Source organism: Macadamia integrifolia, chromosome 3 (assembly GCF_013358625.1).
Source record: "Macadamia integrifolia cultivar HAES 741 chromosome 3, SCU_Mint_v3, whole genome shotgun sequence".
Lineage (NCBI taxonomy): Eukaryota > Viridiplantae > Streptophyta > Magnoliopsida > Proteales > Proteaceae > Macadamia > Macadamia integrifolia.
In genome coordinates, this window is record NC_056559.1 from 21623015 (window position 1) to 21638555 (window position 15541).

The following is a 15541-nucleotide window of genomic DNA, read 5'->3' on the forward strand; positions in this document are numbered from 1 at the left end:
AGTTGGTGAGAAGAGTAAAGAGGAGAGAGAAAAGAAAGGAAGAAAAGAGAACGAAGAAGAAGAAAGGGAAAGAGAGAGGAGGAAGAAATGATTTTAAGCGACGTCGAGGTTTGATCTTCTCATTCCGACACTGAAAAAGTGATCCCTAACACGAGATCTACGATTTGAGGTGAGCAATAGCTATACTTCTTAAATTTTCACCAAACCCTAAGTGAAACCCTTGAGTTGGGTAAAGTTCCTTGAGATCTTGTAAATCCCACTTGGAAAGATGAATCTAAGATTTAATAGATGGTCTATGTGTTGATTTTGAAAGTTTAAAGAAGTGTTTATAAGATTTGAGAAGCATTGGTGATTTCTTGAGTTAAGAGGTGATTTTGAGGTTTTGGAAGAGTTCTTGAGCAAAGAAGGTAAGATGATTTTTCAATCCTTAAATCTAACTTAGATCTAGGTTAGAATCATCTTATAAGACCGTAGATGTGTGAAAAATGTGATTGGAGCAGCCCCATTTGGTTTTTCCAAGGTTGAAGAACGTTTCAAGGAAGAAAACAAATTCTTGACCCCACAGGTGGGTGAAGACCGGCAGGCGAAGCCGCCTGCCTAAGGGGTCAGCCCCTCGGTCCCCAACGGCGGGCAAAGGCGCCCGTTTGAGGGGGGGACAGCCCCTCGGTCCCCACAGGTGGGCAGGGACCGGCGGGCTAAGCCGCCTGCCTGAGGGGACCCGCCGGTTGAACCGACGGGCTATCCAGCCCACCTGTGAAGACCGGTGGGCTGTCTGGCCCACCTGTTGGCCCCCCCAGTCGGATTTTTAGCCTGAATGGGCCCAAAACGTATGGTCAACCTTATTTTATGATTTTAAACATGATTTAAACATCAAACACCGTTAGTTTTGACCCCAAGGTGGTGAAATGCTAGCCCCATTCACTTATGATAGGTTCCATTAGAATTTACGTTTCTCACGCCGGATCTCACCGGTACCGAACGTGAGCTTTTGTACCCAACAGGTAAGTAGGGAGAGGACATTTGACCTTATTTTAAGGCTTGTTTTGCACCATTAAATTGTATCTAGACTAGCCATGTCATCATATAAATTATGTGTAGATTAGTCATCCTCGTATGTCATTCGTGTGCATTTGCTTGTGCATTCTAAATTAACGATTTATGATTTGTGTGTTGTGCCTTACATTCTCAATGTTAAATGATTATGTGCTTATGTGATGAGTGATTGGATTATAGTGCATGATGCATTATTAGACTAGACATCGCAGTCGGCTTGGAAACGAGTGCATTGGTGGCCCGTGGTATAAGACGCGATGGTACTATGCAATCATACTTTGTCTTATAGGAGCATGCGGTTTAGGATTATCATTTTCCCATGCTACAACCCTTCCCAACAGGGGTTGAGGTGTTGGGTTATCACTTGGGGGGAACCAGTGGTCGCGGTTGTTGGGTCATAGTGGCGGTTAGACATACGCCTAGCTGGTCATTAGGATAGTCGGCAACCTCAGTGGTATATTCAAGAGGACCAATCATACTGCTTTTAAATTTTTGGGGTCAGCACCTTTACTTTTATGTTGAGAGTCGATAGTCGGTATGCTTTACTTTTTTGAGTACTCACGGTGGGCCTTCTCCGACAACCCTATGGGTGTATCTTGGGATGGAGTTCGCGGCTCCTACTTAGGGCATACGCGCACTGTGGTTGTAAGTAGCACATAACCAAAGACTTAGTAATGTTGTTTAGGTGGATAAGATTTAAAATGAATTGCATAGCATATAGTGCATATAGATGTGATTGTTGTGTGGTCTTTCTTTTCACTTACTGAGCTAGTGAGCTCATCTCACGTGCGCATCTCTTTTAAATGATTTTGCAGGTCACCGGCCTGAAGATCAAGAGTTGGGCCCCACTGTCGAGTTTTTCGTTGAGGATTGGTGGGTCTCCGAGGAGTATGAGCACGGTTCTGATTGCATGTGCGAGGGCTGTGCTGTGGGACCACAGTAATGACACCGTACAGGATTTTGCTTTTTGATTCTTTTGATGACCCCCTCTTTTTTGTGCACTTGATACGTAAATTGTTATTCTTTTGTGTAAATATCATGTCTGCGGGCCCATATGTATTTGGCTATATACTACAATTTGGGTATTAAGTATATTGGGGATATTTACAGGTAATTTAAGTCTTCCGCTAAACTTTTGAACACTTATCTTAGATGTGGGTATGTTGTGGTAGGGTATTGTATCAGATGATCCTGGTAGGTTTGGGTTAACCAGAGTTAACCTGGTCACCGGTCTGGTTCTGTGTGAACGGGGTGTGACAACGATGGTATCAGAGCGTGATGCTCTATCCACTTACAGCATACCATTTAGACCCCGTAGAGTTTATAATAGGCAGTGGGGTGGGTAAATGTAAAACACTTGTAAGAATTAAAAGCCAAAGAAAAAAAATGATTGCATTCATTTATTGTATTTTATGGCATGCATGAGAGAAAGTTTACTTGGGATAAATAAAAGATTAGTTATTTGATTTCATAACCCATCGAGTACGGATTTAACGAAATTTTGGCAGCATAACAATGCTAAAACAAGATTTTCCAAATTTTTTGAACATAAGCACCTGATAGACAACATATATATACGAATAAGCATACTCGATAAAGGCTAACTAACGTTGTTACAACCAAATTACAATAAGTTTATCAAGTAGACGAAACTAACCACAAGTCACCAACAACATCATAACACCATACTAGCAAGTCCAATTATAGAGAAAAGTACAAAAAAAAAAAATATAGTCCACCATAAACACATAAACAACATAGAGACAAGTAAAAAGCTGATTAGGATAGGTAAGCTAAGTCCTCAGAGACCCTCGTCATCGTCTAGCTCTACTACTCCATCCCTCCTAGGCCTCGATCTAACATTGAGCTGACGGTCATAGTAATCAAAACTTGAATTCATTAGTTGCACATCCCTCCGGAGTCGGGTAAAATCCGCTGAAATAGCGTTGGCCGTTGTGTCCAAATCCTCGCTCAATCTTAGGAAGGAATTCTCTAATGTAGCCTGCCTTTCCAAGATATTTTCCTCTTTGGTAGCACTCTCATCTAGTCTCCTCAAAAGCTGATCTTGTCCATCTTTTAAGGCCCTCATGGTGGTCATCATGCTCTCAAAGTCAAATGCGCCACTCTCAGGTGGTGGGGCTCTATGCTGTGGGTCTGCAGCCCTAGCAAAGTCAGGATCAACATCTCTTGAATCAAGAGGCTCCTCCTCGAGGATATCCTCATCCAGAAAATCCTCCTCCTCGAATTGAGGAACATAATCCTCATCCTCCTGACTATTTTCCTCCTCCTCCATGTGGACATCCTCCCTATGGACATTCCCCCTATCCTTGCCTCCTTGAGCTCTTACCCTCTGAGGCACATCCATAAGAGCTTGGAGATCCATCCTACATAGGTTTTCCTTGTTAAATTTGTCTGTTGGGGTCTTCCCCTCCTCACCACTCAAATCCACCCCAAAGAACTCAAAAACCCTGGTGAGGGTCCTACCATATGGGAAACCTCCGACCTCAGGATGTGATGCATGATGCTCTATAGTCTTAAGTACAACATAGGGCAAGCATAAATGCTCGGCACCTCCCTCCAAGGCCTTGTAGATGCAGAAGGCTATGTAGGCTGCCATGAAGCCTACTTGGTTCCTATGACCTCCCTTAGGGAGCAAATTAAACTGAACCAAGCGAGCAAATATACGAGCCTCGGGGTGAAATGTCGTCTCGGAATCCGGACGCACCTTGCTACCACTAATGGTCTCCGAAATGTGGTCCTACATCTCAAACGAATGTTCACCCCCTTCACTATGCTGGTGATTGAGTACTCCCCATATTGGTAAGAGACCTCCAAATTACAGTAAAATCTTCGAACCAGGTGTTCATAGCATGGGCGGTCAATGTTAAGGATGGACTGCCAACCTAGTGCAGTACACCTCTCTTGTAGTTGAATCTTATTGAAATCACAAGTTATCACGGTTTTCTCCATCATCACAGACTTCTTTAGAAAGGTCTGCCAATTAGCTCCACCCTCAAACTCCGGAAGAGTCCCTCATCATAGTCTAAAGGATCTATGGGGGCATATCCTTGTTGCCTTGTGCGAAGAGCTGGGGAACTAGTCCCTACACCCTTCTATTTTGAAGTTGTGGCCCTACATCTATTGGAAGAAGATGTGGGTTCCTTACCCTTGCGAGGAGACATCCTAGTAAGAAAAGAGAAGAAATAATGATAAGAAAGGATGTTACACAACAAAGGAAGCAAATAGGTGGGTGAGCAAGCACATGTAAATGCACCTAAATACATAATGTGGATCATTATAAAAAGAGGGGTGGTTAAACCATGGAGAAATGAATAGGAGGAAACCCCCAAAACAGGACATCCAGTAGCATGTTGCAAAAGAGAAAAGTAACAAAGGAGGATAAAGCATGGCAAGTGAGAAGTGATGGAAAGCCCCAAATTCAATGTGCAAGTCCAATCTAGGAGAATGAAAAAAAATCCCATAATAGTGTAGAACTTGAAGCTTACATGTCAATGATAGTAATGCCTATCATTATACAATCAAGAATATGCAAAGAAATTTTCTATTATGACATTGAGGTGCAAGGAATGAGAGAGATTCAAAGTTGTTCACAAGTATGGAATGAAGTGAAGAGAATCATAGAAACCCCAGAAATTTTTTTTCAAGAAACCTAACACAAAAGAGATGGATTTTCATGGGAAAAAGATGGATTTTCATAGAAAAGAGATGGGATTGCAAGCATATACAAGTTTCCATGATCTTTTCAACATTGTAAGTGCAAATCAAGGATAAGAAATCTCATTTGAGTTGTTAGTTGGGGAGAAAAGGGTAGAGATAGAAGAAAACCCAAAATTTAGAGAAATTAGGGCACGGTTTGGGATTTTCTCTCATAGATTGAGTGGTAAAGCCCAAAACTATGAATGAGTCACAAAGGAAGCATCATGTTCTCATGGAATGATTATTCTATGGAAAGAAACATGAAAAAAAAATCAGGTTTTGGGAAGTATAAATGGATTCAACACCCAAAACATATGTTCCAAGAAGAGCAATGGAAAAGAGACTTACTTGAGAGTGAAAGGCACTTGGATTTTCCAAAATCTGGGGAATCGTTGAGTAAAATCGCGAGTGGACACACCAAGAAACCCTCCAAAAAAATCGCCCTGAGTTGAGCTAAGGGAGAAGATGAGTGAAATGAGGGGGAAAGGGGCTTAAAAGCCCCTTTACCTTTCCGCCTTGGGTTGGACCGACAGGCCCGACCCGAGCTGCCCACCGATGGTTGCCCACTTGTGGCAGCCCGTCGGTTGGGAGAAAAAAAAGAAATAATATATATATAATAATAAAAAAAATCAAGCAGGACCATCGTCCTACTTGTCAAAGCGCTAGCACAATACTTTCGGGGCTAAGCGGTGGCTAGATGCAAGACATCATACACTACAATACCCCGTGTTTTGGCATATGAATATGTGGCCAGGTTGAAAGTTTAAGGTCAATCTAAGAGTGTGTGAATCATAGAGTGAAATTGGTTTCGTGGGCTATGTCATAGAATGGGAAATGATTATGTGTTTTATGTAAATTCTAAGGTACTTAATCAATGTTTTGTGTACGGTATGATTCCAGGTGCAAGGACACGATGGTACGCACTAGATCCGGTAGCAATGCACGAGGTACCTCACATGGTCCTCGTCCTATCGGTCGACCACCAAATCCTTGAAGGTCTCGTTCTGTGGGGCAAACCCCACTTCCACAACCTCAAGAAACCATTGACCAGGGTGTGGCACAAAGGGACCCACCTTTGACCACACTTTTGGATCCTCCACCTGTCATCACCCCGAGTGATGTTGCGACCATAGTTCAGCAGTCACAGCAAGCCTTCCAGCAACAAATGCTCCAACAGCAGCAGGCATTTATGGCTCCTATACAACAACAATTAGACCTTCCTCAAACCGGTCAACATCCCTGGATAATTACTCCACAAGACCCACCTATAGGGTTTGGTATGGGACCACCAACTGGAGGAGCACCACTTGGCACAACACCACATGAGCAAGCCAGAGGTACACCTCCAATTCTGCCACCCGGCACTCCTCCATATATGGTGCCCCCTCTGTATCCTTACTATCCGACTTATGCACCCAATTACCCGTCGACGAATAATATCTCAAGGGTAGTGGAATCTTTCAAGAGGAACTTGCCACCTGTATTCTCTAAGGTGGGGAGTGATCCTCTAGAGCCAGACCAGTGGATCTAAGAGCTGAAAAAGATATTTGGGGTAATTGAGTGCACTGAGGCACAGAAGCTTATTTGTGCAGGGCTGCAACTCAAGAATGAAGCTAACTCTTGATGGCAAGCCTCTTAGCCTATATTGTTGGCCACACATCCGGAACCCACATGGGAGCAGTTCAAGGAGTTGTTTTTGGCAAACCATTACCCTCATAGCTTCAGAGACCGTAAAGAGACAGAATTCATGGCCTTGACTCAAGGGAATAAGACTATCCTTGAGTATCAACAGTAGTTTGAAAGGTTGTTCCATTTTGCCCTTAGGCATATGAGATCAGCGGAGGAAAAGGCTACAAGGTTTCTGAAGGGATTAAGGCATCTATTAGGTCAGTGCTCGAGGTCTTGGATTTGACAGATTATGGCCAGATTGTGCAAAAGGCTAAAATCATGGAAGATAAGCAGAAGGGAGAACAATCCCTCACACCTGGATTGTGGAAGAGGACTAATCCATTTCCGGACATGGGCAACTCATCCAAGGTCTACCGTGGGTCGTATAGTTCTGGGCCTGCATATAGGCAGTCCTATAAGCCATCTGGCTACCTTCCTCGACCAGCTGGTGGTTCGGGCTCTACATCTTTTCTCCCGAACACTAGTACGGTGCCTATAGTCACAAGGTCACCCCATCCCCCGTCTACATTAGGTCAGGTACAAAGGGTCCCTACCCCAGTTTCGGCGTCACAGATCCGGTGCTTTAATTGCCATTCTTATGGGCATTTTACCAAAGACTGTCCAGTCAGATTGGCCTTACCATCCGTCCGGTCAGCCCTCTATGTACAGACCTCCTTTAACTCGGGAGAATCAACCGTAAGAAAGAATGTATATCTTATCAGCTGAGGAAGCTGAGGCCAGCACAGAAGTGGTAGCAGGTACATTTTAATTTAAGATTTTTCTTATGCTGAATTTTGATGACCTGCTATAGAATTTTGATGACCTACTATACTTATATGCATTGATTGCACTAGGTGTTCTACCTATATCGGGTATACCAGCTTATGTCTTGTTTGATTCAGGAGCTACACACTCATTCATATCTAAGAGATTTACTGAGAAACTTGGTATGTCACCCAGGACACTAGATCATGAGATGATTGTTAGTATGCCTACAGGCAAAGTTACCCAGTTAAAGGAGGTGTATGGGCCATACCCAGTTGAAATCAATGGAAAGAAACTGGATGCACAACTCATCAAATTCAATATGCAGAATTTTGATGTTATATTGGGTATGGATTGGTTGTCGGCCCATCGAGCAAATGTGATGTGTGCCAAGAAACTAATTAAGGTGACAAGTGATGAAGGGAAAGAATTGGTATACCAAGCAGATAAAATAAAACGGGCTATAAAGGTCCTCATCTCCACTCTTCAAGCGATAAAGTTATTGGAAAGTGGATGTCTGGGATACTTAGCATCGGTACTTGATATTGATGCAAAGGTTACACCTCTAGAAGAGGTTGAGGTGGTTAAAGAATTTCTTGACTTCTTTCCAGATGATCTGATGTAGCTACCGCCTGATAGAGAGTTGGAATTTGCCATAGACTTGATTCATGGAGCAGCTCCAGCGTCTAAAGCTCCATACAGGATGGCACCAGCCGAATTGAGGGAGTTACAGACGCAATTGCAAGAATTATTGGAGAAGGGGTTTATTCGCCCAAGTGTTTCACCTTGGGGTACCCCAGTATTGTTTGTCAAGAAAAAGGATGGCAACTTGCGTATGTGCATCGATTACCGGGAATTGAATATGTTAACCATTAAGAACTAGTATTCATTACCACACATTGATGATTTGTTTGACCAACTACAAGGTGCAAAGGTATTTTCAAAGATAGACCTTAGATCAGGCTATTATCAGCTCAAGATAAAGAGCGGCGACATACCCAAGATAGCTTTCAGGACTCGGTATGGTCACTATAAGTTTCTAGTGTTATCTTTTGGGTTAACCAATGCATCGGCAATATTCATAAATTTAATGAATCAAGTATTTCATGATGTCCTTGATAAATGGGTAATTATTTTTATTGATGACATCTTGATCTACTCTAAGACAGAAGAGGAGCACACTCAACACCTGATGATGGTATTACAGAGGCTGATAGAACAACAATTGTTTGTCAAATATAGTAAATGTGAATTTTGGCTTGAGTAAGTTGGATTCCTGGGACACATAGTGTCTAAGGATGGAATCGAGGTGGATTCTGATAAGGTGAAAGCAGTGGTAGAGTGGGAAAGCCCTAAGAACGTTACAGAAATTAGAAGTTTCTTAGGTTTAGCTGGGTATTACCGGTGCTTCATTGAGAATTTTGCTCGGATCTCAGCACCAATGACTAAGTTAACCAAAAAGGGTGTGACATTTGAATGGATAGAGGAATGTGAAAAGAGTTTTCAAGAATTGAAGAAAAGGTTGATGTCGGGCCCTGTGTTGACCATCCCTGAAGGCACAAGTGGAATGACAGTCTATACTGATGCTTCTAAGGTCGGGTTGGGTTGTGTTCTCATGCAACGTGGTAAGGTGATAGCATATGCATCTCGACAACTAAAGGAATATGAAAAGAACTACCCCACTTATGACTTGGAACTAGCCACAGTCATTTTTGCCCTAAATATTTGGCGACATTATTTGTATGGGGAGAAGTGCGAGATATATAGTGATCACAAAAGCCTTAAGTACTTTTTCACCCAAAGATATTTGAATGTGAGGTAGAGGAGATGGCTCGAGCTAATGAAGGACTATGACTGTGACATTCAGTATCATCTTGGCAAGGCTAATATAGTGGCAGATGCGTTGAGTCGAAAGGCATAGACTGTGTCACTCTCATACTTAGCAGTCAGCTCGTAACTCATAGAAGAGGCAATGCTAATGGATGAAACCCTCTTATATGAAGGAGCAACCTTAGAGCTTGAAATTCAACCAGAAGACACTAAATGGTTAATTGTATCCTTGGCAGCTCTACAGGTGCACCCGTCTATTAGGCAAGAGGCGATAATGAAACAACCTTTGGATCCTGAGTTGCAATGGATCAGAATTAAGATTCAAGAGCAAACAATGAATAACCCTGATTTCGTTTTAGCCAGTGACAGGGCATTATTGTTTCGAGGTAGGTTGTGTGTGCCCTATGATTTGGAGATACAAGACGAGATAGTGCAGGAAGCACATAGCTTCGAGTACTCACTCCACCCAGGACGTATAAAGATGTATCAGGACCTTAAAAAAAACTACTGGTGGCCAAGCATGAGAATCATAATAGCCCTATATGTGGTGACTTGTCTTACATGCCAAAAAGTAAAAGCTGAGAGGCATCGACCTTATGGTACTTTTCAGCCACTCCCAATACCAGACTGGAAGTGGGATATAATTACGATGGATTTGTTCACCGGACTACCCCGCACTCCTAAGGGGATGGATGCGATTTGGGTGATAGTTGATCGGCTTACTAAGACAGCTCATTTCATTCCCATCAAGACCAAATTCTCTATGGCCAAGTTAGCACAACTTTATATGGATAATATAGTGTGCTTGTATGGAGTGCCAGTAAGCATTGTGTCAGATAGAGACCCAAGGTTCACTTTCAGATTTTGGAAAAGTTTATAGCAAGCTTTGGGATCACAATTGAACTTGAGTACTGCTTTCCACCCACAGACTGATGGTCAGTCAGAGCGAACCATACAGATATTAGAAGACATGCTCAGGGCATGTGCAATGGAGATGTGTGGTAGTTGGGAAGAATATATACCCCTTATGGAGTTTTCCTATAACAACAGTTATCAAGCTACAATTGGGATGGCTCCACATGAGGCATTATATGGTAGGAAGTGTAGAATTCCTCTGTATTGGAATGAGGTAGGCGAATGCCGAATGTTAGGACCTGAAATGATACAGATGACATGTGACAATGTCGATGTTATTCGAGAAAGGATTAAGGCAGCTCAGTCACGTCAAAAGAATTATGCAGACACCCGCAGGAAAGACATTGAGTTTCAAGCAGGAGATATGGTGTTTCTCAAGATTTCTCCTACTAAAGGGTTTCATAGATTCCATAGAAAGGGTAAGTTGAGCTCGAGATACATTGGCCCATTTGAGATTTTGACTCGGGTTGGCTCAGTAGCCTACATGCTTGCTCTTCCACCTTCGCTCGAAAATGTTCATAATGTATTCCATGTATCCATGCTGAAGCGATACGTTCACTATCCATCGCTTGTATTATCCGTGGAACCAGAATATCTAGAAGATTTTGACCTATAGAGAACAGCCAACTGAAATCTTAGACCGAAAAGTGGAAACCCTTCACAACTGCTCCATTTCCTTCATAAAGGTGCGATAGGCTAATCATTCACTTGAAGAAGTATCTTGGGAGAAAGAGGATGAAATCCAAGCCAAGTACCCTCATCTTTTCGAATAACCAGGTACGCCAATTTCGAGGACGAAATTTTCAAAAAGGGGGGGGGGAGGTAAATGTGATACCCTACTTTTAAAACCTGGTTTAATTACACGGTTGACCCGATTTAACCATACAGGATCCAAACCAAAGAGGGTTAAGGTGGGTTCCTTATGGACCATGATGACAAAGGTGACTTTGAACACAGGTTGGCCAGACAAGTCCGAGTCAATGCTAGAGGAGACGGGTGTACCCAAGCCATGTACATGCAAGTATCATAAGGCAATGTACTGGTAATGCTGGTATATAGCCGTACCCTAAAGTGTATGTGCATAATATATCTTGTGCTGAGATTGAGATACATGCTGAGAGTCGAATTCCATCGAAATCTCAATTGTTGGCTAAGTTTCGACCAACAGGTGGGCGCCCACCTGAGTGACCCACCCATGGGGTTACTAGATATTCTCTAAGTATAAATAGTACTTATTGTGTTTCTCCTTTTCTCATTTAATGCATTAAAGAGTTGGTGAGAAGAGTAAAGAGGAGAGAGAAAAGAAAGGAAGAAAAGAGAACGAAGAAGAAGAAAGGGAAAGAGAGAGGAGGAAGAAATGATTTTAAGCAACGCTGAGGTTTGATCTTCTCATTCCGACACCAGAAAAGTGATCCCCAACACGAGATCTATGATTTGAGGTGAGCAATAGCTATACTTCTTAAATTTTCACCAAACCCTAAGTGAAACCCTTGAGTTGGGTAAAGTTCCTTGAGATCTTGTAAATCCCACTTGGAAAGATGAATCTAAGATTTAATAGATGGTCTATGTGTTGATTTTGAAAGTTTAAAGAAGTGTTTATAAGATTTGAGAAGCATTGGTGATTTCTTGAGTTAAGAGGTGATTTTGAGGTTTTGGAAGAGTTCTTGAGCAAAGAAGGTAAGATGATTTTTCAATCCTTAAATCTAACTTAGATCTAGGTTAGAATCATCTTATAAGACCTTAGATGTGTGGAAAATGTGATTGGAGTAGCCCCATTTGGTTTCCCCAAGATTGAGGAACATTTCAAGGAAGAAAGTAAATTTCCGCCCCCACAGGTGGGCGAAAACTGGAGGGCGAAGCCGCCCGCCTGAGGGCGCCCTCCTTAGGGGGCAACCCCTCAGTCCCCACTAGCGGGCGAAGTCTCCCGCCTGAGGGGGGGTAGCCCCTTGGTCCCCACCGGTGGGTGGGGACCAGCGGGTGAAGTCGCCCGCATGAGGGGGCCCACTGGTTCAACCGGCTGGCTATCCAACCCACCTGTGAAGACCGGTGGGGGATGACAGGTGGGCTGTCTGGCCCACCTTTTGGCCCTCAGTCAGATTTTTAAGCCCAAATGGGCCCAAAATGGACGGGCAACCCTCTTTTATGATTTTAAACATGATTTAAACATCAAACATCGTTAGTTTTGACCCCAAGGTGGTGAAATGCTAACCCCATTCGCTTATGATAGGTTCCATTAGAATTTACGTTTCTCACGCCGGATCTCACCCGTACCGAACGTGAGCTTTTGTACCCAACAGGTAACTGGAGAGAGGACATTTGACCTTATTTTAAGGCTTGTTTTGCATCATTAAATTGTATCTAGGCTAGCCATGTTATCATGCAAATTATGTGTAGATTAGTCATCCTCGTATGCCATTCATGTGCATTTGCTTGTGCATTCTAAATTAACGATTTATGATATGTGTGTTGTGTCTTACATTCTCAATGTTAAATGATTGATGTTCTTATGTGATGAGTGATTGGATTACGGTGCATGATGCATTATAAGACTAAACGCCGCAGTCAGCTTGAAAACGAGTGCATTGGTGGCCCGTGGTATGGGACGCGGTGGCACTATACAATCGTACTTTGTCATATAGGAGTATGCGATTTAGGATTATCATTTCCCCTGCTACGACCCTTTCCAATAGGGGTTGAGGTGTTAGGTTATCATTTGAGGGGAAGCAGTGGTCTCGGTTGTCGAGTCACCGTCGCGGTTAGACATACGTCCAGCTAGTCATTAGGACAGTCGACAACCTCAGTGGTATATTCAAGAGGGCCAATCGTACTGCTTTTAAATTGCTGGGGTCAACACCTTTACTTTTCTGTTATTTACTTTTATGTTGAGAGCTGATAGTCAGCATGCTTTACTTTTCTGAGTACTCACAGTGGGCTTTCTCCGACAACCCTATGGTCGTATCGCGGGATGGAGTTTGCGGCTCGTACCCGGGGCATACGTGCACTGTGGTTGTAAGTAGCACATAACTAAAGACTTAGTAATGTTGTTTAGGTGGATAAGATTTAAAATGAACTGCATAGCATATAGTGCATATGGATGTGATTGTTGTGTGGTATTTCTTTTCACTTACTGAGCTAGTGAGTTCATCCCACGTGCGCACCTCTTTTAGATGATTTTGCAGGTCACCCGCTTAAAGATCAGGAGTCGGGCCCCACTATCGAGTTTTCCGTTGAGGATTGGTGGGTCTTCGAGGAGTATGAGCACGGTGTTGATTGCATGTGCAAGGGCTGTGCTGCGGGATCACAGTAACGACACCGTACATAATTTTGCTTTTTGATTCTTTTGATGACCTCCTTGTTTTGTGTACTTGATACGTAAATTGTTATTCTTTTGTGTAAATATCATGCCTACGGGCCCATATGTACTTAGATATATACTATAATTTGGGTATCAAGAATATTGGGGATATTTACAGGTAATTTAAGTCTTCCGCTGAACTTTTGAACACTTATCTTAGATGTGGGTATGCTGTGGTGGGGTACTGTATCAGATAATCTTAGCAGGTTTGGGTTAACCAGAGTTAACCTGATCACCGGTCCGGTTCTGTGTGAACAGGGTATGACACCCCAACCCGGAGTTCGCCGATCAATTTCGCCCTATTAGTCTTTATGGCGTAGCAGTGAAGATTATCTCCAAAATAATGGCGGATAGGCTTAAAGGTGCATTGTAAGGTATAATTTCTCCCAATCAGTCTGCTTTTGTTCCTAATCGTTTGATTTCAGACAATATTTTTATAGTCCATGAATTGTTTCATTATCTTAAACATCACTCTAGAGGTAAAAAGAATTTGCTAGCCCTTAAACTTGATATGAAAAAAGCATATGATAGGCTAGAGTGGAAATTTATTGAGGAAACTCTTTCAAGGTTGGGATTCTGTAACAAATGGGTGGGATATATTATGGAATGTATTTCATCAGTTTCATATACCTTGCTTGTTAATGGCTCGGAGAGAGGCTCTTTCTCTCCTTCAAGGGGTATTCGCCAAGGCGATCACCTTTCACCTTTTATATTTATTTTGTGCTCCCAGATGTTCACTTCTATTGTTAGTGAGGCGGAAAATGCAAGCTTAATCAGAGGCATTAAAGTTAGAAATTGTGCTCCTACAATCTCCCATCTCCTGTTCGCCGATGACTGCCTCCTCTTTTTTGAAGTCAATTTGCATCATATCATCAACCTAAAAGCATGTCTAGAGCTTTATTGCAAGGCCAGTGGTCAAGAAATAAACTTGAAAAAATCTACATTCAGTCCTAATACTCCTACTAGATTCAAGTGATGGTTCTCTCGTATTTTAAAGGTCCCCTACGGAGACGGTCCTTCGAAATATCTGGGCTTACCCACGGAAATTGGAGTATCTAAAACGGATGTTTTCAAGGAATATGCTGAAAAAATCAGAAAAAGGGTGCAAGGATGGAAAAATCAATTGCTTTCTCATGCGGGCCGCGAGGTGTTAATCAAGTCAGTTGCTTGTTCGATGTCTAATTTTGCTGCTTCCCATTTTTCCCTCCAGCATCCATTCATGACTGTATCCGGTGAAGTATTTCAGATTTATTTTGGGGTCAACGTGAGGGTGAGAGGAAGGTTCATTGGATTTCTTGGACCCGTCTTTGCTATTCAAAGGAGAAAGGTGGGCTTGGATTCCGTGACCCAATGCTTCAAAACCGTGCTTTACTTTCTAAGGTGGCTTGGAGACTTTGGGAGAATCCAAACTCCCTTTGGGCTAGGTTCATCAAGGCAATTTATTTTCCTAAGACGGACTTTCTCAATGCTGTCACTGGCAATAAACCATCTTGGGCATGGCGAAGTGTTCTCATTGGACAAAAGGTTCTTACTAGTGGTCTACTTTGGGATGTGGGAAATGGATTCAATGTAGACATATGGAATAGTAATTGGATTCCCTCATCCCCCAATTTTAGAATTCAATCTCCACGTCATTGGAATTGTGATGTTAACAAAGTGGCAGATTAGATAGATCATGAAAATAGGAAGTGGAAAGAAGACCTATTAGATCACCTTTTCCAACTGGAGGATAAGCGAGAAATCTTAAAGATTTGGTTGAGTTTATTCCCAAGAGAAGATCGGCTTATTTAGGGGGCAACTCGGAATGGAACTTTCTCTATTAAATCAGCGTATCATCTTCTTTCTAATCAACAACATCAGCAAATGACCACCCAAGCTTCATCATCTCGTCGTCATGATTGGGAAGATATCCCAACCAGTGTTTGGAAAAAGATATGGAATTGTAAATCCCTCCCAAAAATCAAATCCTTCTTGTGGAGGGTGTGTGCTCAAGGCATTGCATCTGGGGAGAACCTTCTTTCCTACATATTCCAAAAGATCCAACTTGCAAAAGATGTGGTTGTTCAGTTGAATCAAGTGACCATTTTTTATTAGAGTGTCCGTTTGCGAAGGCCACTTGGTTTTGCAATAACTTATCCTTCTCTGTTCCTAATGAGAGTCCCTTAAAACTTGCAAGATGATTGGAGAATTGGGTTCATATTTAATTTCCGAACAAAGGTCGAAGTGAGGAAGTGTTGA